General features: G+C 31.5%; 1 protein-coding gene across 1 annotated transcript in view; it reads left to right on the top strand.

Annotated features, from left to right (window-relative positions):
- Window positions 1–1,158: 1,158 nt before the first annotated feature.
- LOC117119245 overlaps window positions 1,159–6,610 on the top strand; it is a 31,879-nt gene continuing 26,427 nt past the window's right edge. The window contains exon 1 of the mRNA XM_033264047.1: window positions 1,159–1,203. The gene's annotated coding sequence lies outside the window, so the exon portion shown is untranslated. The remainder of the gene's footprint in view (window positions 1,204–6,610) is intronic.

The following is a 6,610-nucleotide window of genomic DNA, read 5'->3' as shown; positions in this document are numbered from 1 at the left end:
ATATCTTAATATTTTATCCTCTTATCTGTTTTGATTGAATTATCACTTTAATTAATATTTCTTCTTGCTTTAATGACAGTCAATGACAGTAATTTATTAGCAAAACCAGATTATTTCCATAATAGTGAATACAATCCAATGAAAACAACTTTATTGAACAGGTTATTTTAAGTATTACATTAAATACTAATTATAATTACATAAACTAAAAAAAAATAAAAAAAAATTTTAAAAAAAAAAAAAAAAAAAAAAAAAAAAAAAAAAAAAAAAAAAAAAAACAGTAGTTGCTACACATTTCAAATTATTCACTTAACGGTCTTTTTATTTATATAATTATTAAGACGCAGCGTAATTTGATATTAGATGTTTTTTGTAGTTTGATTAAAAATTTAAAACAGATGGTGCAGTTTTAAGATTTTGATCAAGAGAATCACTTTAGTCAATTAAAATTAACAAAATTACGGCAAAAATTTGTCTGGCATTTGAAAAAAATGTAATCATTAGAATTGTGTAATTCACCATGTTTCTTAAAGTATTTTGTAAATGATTCTGGGAGGTAGTTATTAGCGTATCTATGCATAAATATCGCAGTTTGAAGCCTATTAATGTCAAAAATATTTAAAGTTTTACATGTAAAAAAAAAGTTGTTTAGTATGTGATAAAGAATTAGACTTGGAGCAAATGCAAAGTGTTTTGTTCTGTAATTTAAAGAGTTGGTCTAATTTTGTTGTTGCTGTCCTAACCCATGGACATAATTGTTGGTGTTTGTTTGTTACAGTACCCAATACCAAATTACAGTACGATAAATAAGGAAGAACCATTGTGTTTAAAGAAAATAAAATGTTAGATGGTAAGCTATGCTGGAGTACGCCTACAATAGTGAATACAATCCAATCAAAACAATTTTATTGAACAGGTTTTTTAAGTATTACATTAAATATTGATTATAATTACATCCTCCAGATAGTCCATTACTCAGAACAGGGGTCACAGTGTGGTTATAAATAAGTTTTCAAGAAAATAATGATAGGCAAAATCTATAATGCAGCTTTGTGATGTCATTATATTTAATAGTTTATCAAGATTATCGTTCAGTTGCTTTGAAGTTCACAATGAAGAAACAAGTGTAAAAAATAAATTGTAGAACGATGAATTTTATCTGGCAATCAATATCTATAGTGTTAATATTTTCATCGATAAGAGGTTAGTATATTTCTTTGTATTTCTCATTGAGCGATGCATAATTGGTTTGTATTGTATTCTGTATTTCATGAATTTCGTGAGAGAACTATGAAGCTGACAAAATGACAGAATCAGTGGCGTAACAGGTTCCGCGGGGCCCTCCGAGAGGACAGTCGTGTCCTCTGCTGAGTGACTCAAGCCTATAATTTGGCCGACTACTCATGGTGGGAGCAAACCATGGGTCATCGGAGGTGGGTTGTCCCCATAACTTTTCGTCCGTAATGTAATTTCGTAAATCAAGAAGATCCCTGTAAATTGTTGAAATGCACTGCATAAATTACCCAGGTCTTAATGAAAGAGCGCAGTATAACAGCCAGAGGGGGCTTAACAAACTTGGCAGTTAAACTCCTGCTACCTCTATCCACGCTGCAGGATTTAAAATCAGTTGGGTCCCACATATGTTGGCACCTCTGGATGTCCGGATATAGCTGGTGGAAACCTACAGAGCCACTACGAGTCCCTCAAGGGGCAGCCACAAATTAGCATAGAGATAGTCTATACCCACCTCGGTCAAAACCATGGGGATGTCGATGTGAGCGAAATTTGGAAATAATGGGCCGAACTCCAAAATAAGAGCTGGTAAACCTGTGGAGCCAATTGACGGGCTCTTCCCCTTGGCACAGTTGATTCTAGCGATCCCAGATCCTCAGTTGGTTTATTTTTACAACACCGCCCAATCCCATGGCAATCTTGGCTTCGGCTTTGGGCAGTAAAACCAGAGTGGCCACTCTGTCAAATGCAATTATGTTACGGCTCAACGGTAGATATATGTAGGACTGCCGTGGATTAACTAACATTTTTGGTAGTGTACGGTAAGAATGGCCCCGCAAAAAATGGCCACGGAAAAAATGGCCCCGGTAAAAATGACCCCTGTAAAAATGGCCCCATATGACAGGTAGGTAAAAATGGCCCCAATAATAAAATTTTGTATTAAAAGTTGATTTTCTTGATTCAATATTTGCATTTTTTTATCTTAAATAATTTAGTTTTTAAAAGGAATCTAACATCAAACAAATTACCATTTACATGTTACTTTTGCAAGAATTAATATTCAATGATAAAATATTCAAAGATAAATAAAAAGCCATGAATTACACATTTTTTTTTATTTAAATGTTAAAAAATGGCAACAACATAATCAATAAATCAACATATTCATGCATTTATTAATACTAAAATAATTTACTTGTGGCCGATTTCACGGAAGCGAAATCACAATTTTCCAAAAATTCAATCTGTGTATTGGTAAACCCAACAAACAGTGGGTTAGTATGAACATCAAATTATTATTATTTTTTTTTTAAGAAAAAGAGAGTTCTACGATCATAATTATAAGGTTTAGATGGGGTTTGCAGTGTGTTTAGAGGTTTGTGGTGTATTTGCAAGTATTTTTTCATAAAAAATCTAAATTTTAACCAAAAAATAGTTATGAATGTATTTAATTTTCTAATTGATATACCAAGTCAGTCAATTACAATTGAATTGTTTAATTTTCTACAGTGTGTTTTGGGAGGTTTGTGGGATTTAGCAATACCAATTAATCCTACCATAATCACCCTACCCTCACAATCACACGCCATTTTAATTCTTAGCATAATTGCCATACATAACTATATATAATTCTAAGCCAGTAGTAGGCACTTGGATTTAGTTAGTGACGAGTAAAAACCAAGTATGCAACTAAATTAGTTGCTTCAATAAGTGTATTCCTAATGATTCAGTTTACTAAAAGCAATACTTCTTTGAATAAACTCTAAGCAGAAAATGTATTGCTCATTTTGCGAGAAAGTAAGACTTTCCCTTTTCCCATACATGAACTTGAGATTCAAACACACAATTGATCCACATGCTTTAACTACTGTTTATTTGCATTGTTTATAACATGTAAAGTTAATTCATTTGATATTTAACAAAAGTGAAGTTGTGGTTTTCTATGAGTTGCATATTTTGGTAGTTGAAGTACTGTTTACTGTATGTCATTCCTCTACTTTGTTAGTGAAATAAAGTTTTTAAAACTTTTATTTCTACTATCAAAAAATGTTATTTAATGGCCATTGTTTTTCGATTATCTCTCTAAACATTATTTGCATCTGCTGTAATTGTTAAAAAACAAATGCTTTTAAAGAAATTTAAAAAAATCACATATTGATCTCAGTTCAAAGGAAAAAATAAAAAACATATTTCTAAATTTACAATTTTTACCTATAAACCTCTTAATTTCACAAAAGAGTGGGTTCTTTTCCAAAACTAAATTCGTAACATATTTTTAATCTATGTTAAAGCATAACTATTTTTACATAATGAAATTTAGTAAATCAAATTATTATTTGTGGCTTTTATTTATTAAATCAATTAAGAACATAATCTCAAAACAAAATTTAATGACAAGAAAGATCGACGTTTCGGGTCCATCATGGAACCATTCTCAAGATTAAGTAAATTGAAAAAACTAAAAACAAAAATACCAAGCAGTGACAGTAATTAATTTACATATCAATAGGGCCTACTGTGTGGAGCCACAGTGGAGCTAAGCAATAATTAGCCCTTCTCAGCAGATTAACTAGATAAACAGTTTGGCTTTGACTGAATCAGTTTGTTTGTTAAGTGTAGATTTCAGTTCTTTGATCCAAAGCATTTCTTTAATTCAGTCAAACTTGGATTTGCACTTAGATAATACCTTGAAATAATTAACAGTTTCAGTAGCACTAATATAATGATCTTTTAAATGTTGTCCTATGTTATCTTAACTGTGCATAATCATTTCTTATTTAAAATAGAATTATTTAATCAATCAGTAACTTTTTTTTTTTTATGAAATTAATTATTTTCTTTAAAAAGATGCTACCCAAGGCGAGACATTTTTTATACCTTGTTTGACGAACTCGCTGACTATTGTACATTTTACTGTACTGTATATATGTATTCCTACTAAAAAGTTTCTAATACTAATTTAACAGCATCTTTTTTAACGCATGCAATATTACTATTTTTTAAAAGTTGCTTTGTAAGTTACAGTATTGTAACAAATTATTGCCATTATTATTATTATTAATATTATTATTATTATTATTATTATTATTATTATTATTATTGTCATTTCATAAAACAAATGAAATAACAAATAAACAAATTAAGGTTCCCGTAAAATAAGGTGTAACTGTAGTTTCTGATTACAAAACTAAATAAACAAACCTAAACTTTAATATAATGAAGGAACTCTGTATTTATTCCATAAAATAGATGATTATTCCCAAATAAACAAGAGATAAATAACACCTGGACTTTTAGACATGTTTTTTTATATGGCATTTCAAAACAAAAGGCTTTTATTTATTGGCTACAGCATAGATTCTCAACCAATAAAAAATCTTTTAAAAAAAAAATGACCAATTTAATTGTACTTAGTTGTCACTTACACAATCACAGTGTATTAGATTACAAAATTACATACATCCCAAACCACATCAGGACCCCCCCCCCCAATTTGACAGGTCGTCTGAATAAAAAAATAAAAATATGACATGCCCGTCACAGTCTTGAGAGTGTCATTTCTGGCCATCCATAGGTTCCAATTCTTAAAAAAAATAGATATTTATTACTTGGACTTGTTTTCAATATAAACATTTCTTGTTTTTTTTTTTTCGTTTTAAAATGTTTGTGCTCGTTAGCAATTTAGATTTATTGTTGATGTTATCCATGACTGTAGTACGTACCGCGAAATGCTAGGCCTCTGAATGTCCCCATAGTTGGTAGTCGCCACCTTATTGGAAATTTTTATTTCAAATTTCACGAAAATGGTTTATAACATTCCCTGCAAGTTCGTCGTTCAAAACTGGGGCCGAATCAATGTTTTTCAGAGCCTCCCATCAGAGCCATTAATAATAATAATAATAATATTGATAATTGACCGCAAATATAGTAATAATATCTAATAATATTAATAATTAAAAAAAATACTTAGACCTACTCCCAGAGCTACTCATAGGAGCTAAAAACTAATTTATTTTAGTTCTCAAATATGCATATTCTTTATGTTGATTTATTAATTAAATTTTTGCTACAGGGTATTTTACAGCATTTATTTATTTATTTATTATTAATTTTTTTTCTTTAATTTTATAATTGAGGGCCATTTTTTATTTCTTGATTCAATTCTTGCTTATACAGTATTTAAATATTTGAAAATAAAAAAAAATATATATCATTTCTATTACGGAATTTTTCATTGGGGCCATATTTACCTACCTGTCATATGGGGCCATTTTTTTCCGGGGCCATTTTTTCCCGGGGCCATTTTTTCCGGGGCCATTTTTTTCCGGGGCCATTTTTTTCCGGGGCCATTTTTCCTGGGGCCATTTTCCGGGGCCATTCTTACCTACATTCATCTGCCCAAATGTGGTAGAAATTGCTTTATAGTTGCTAGCTGCTATTTCTGGGTATCAGGAGATACCATATTTCAAAATTTGTTCACATCACACCTATCGTGTTTGGGTCAACTGAGTTTAAATGTTGTGTCTGCCCCTTAGGGAAGGGGAAGCAAGAGAACTGACTAGCGTATCGCATACAGTATGCAGTCATATGGAACGGACCCCCTTAAATAATCAGGCAATATATTAGACACTTGCAGGGGCAAAATTAAAAAGATAAAAATTTAAAATATTAAAGATTCTTATTATTCAAAATTAAAATTATTAAGTTATAATTTTTTATTGGATGGTATGATGCAGATGCTATGATTTGACTTAGCTACGGTATAGTAAATTATAGCCCCTAATATATGCTTGTTTTGACGTTATTACAATATCTATTTGGATTCTCAATATATACCTGGTACTGTTTTAAATTCAAAGATCAACTAGGTTTATGAAAATTTTAATCGAGAAACAGCAGTAGTCGTGAAGAACCCTGTGTTTAACCGAATATGTCTAAAGGCCAACTCAGACAGCGTCGTACGACGCAGCCCGACGCGATTTGTTGTCGCGTCGGGTCTGTGTGAGTTAAACGCAGACGCGATGGTGTGCGTCTGGGCAAGGTAATTCAACAAAAGGACGCACATCTCGGGACATCAAAGGTTATAACTCTGGCATCGACATTCCAGGCGCACGTGCGTCCCTACACGCTGAACATCACAAAACCATAGCAACCAGACCATAAACCGTCAGCGTACGTGACGAATTACTCACGCGCGGGTTAGTTGCCATGATAATCGCGCGTCGATCGTGCGGTGATTACAAAGGCCTAATGATATTTTGCACTAACATAGACTGAAATTATATTCTTCATTTCAACATTAATTTTACCAAAATTGTGGTGAATTGTCGTTCATGAGACTCACTTCGCAGAAAAAAATAATAAATGTTCTGTATAT

The sequence above is a fragment of the Anneissia japonica genome, unplaced genomic scaffold (genome assembly GCF_011630105.1).
Source record: "Anneissia japonica isolate Jap-2015-1 unplaced genomic scaffold, ASM1163010v1 scaffold287710_len209622_cov133, whole genome shotgun sequence".
NCBI lineage: Eukaryota > Metazoa > Echinodermata > Crinoidea > Comatulida > Comatulidae > Anneissia > Anneissia japonica.
Note: the sequence above shows the minus strand (reverse complement) of the source record. Positions and strands in the feature narration are given on the sequence as shown.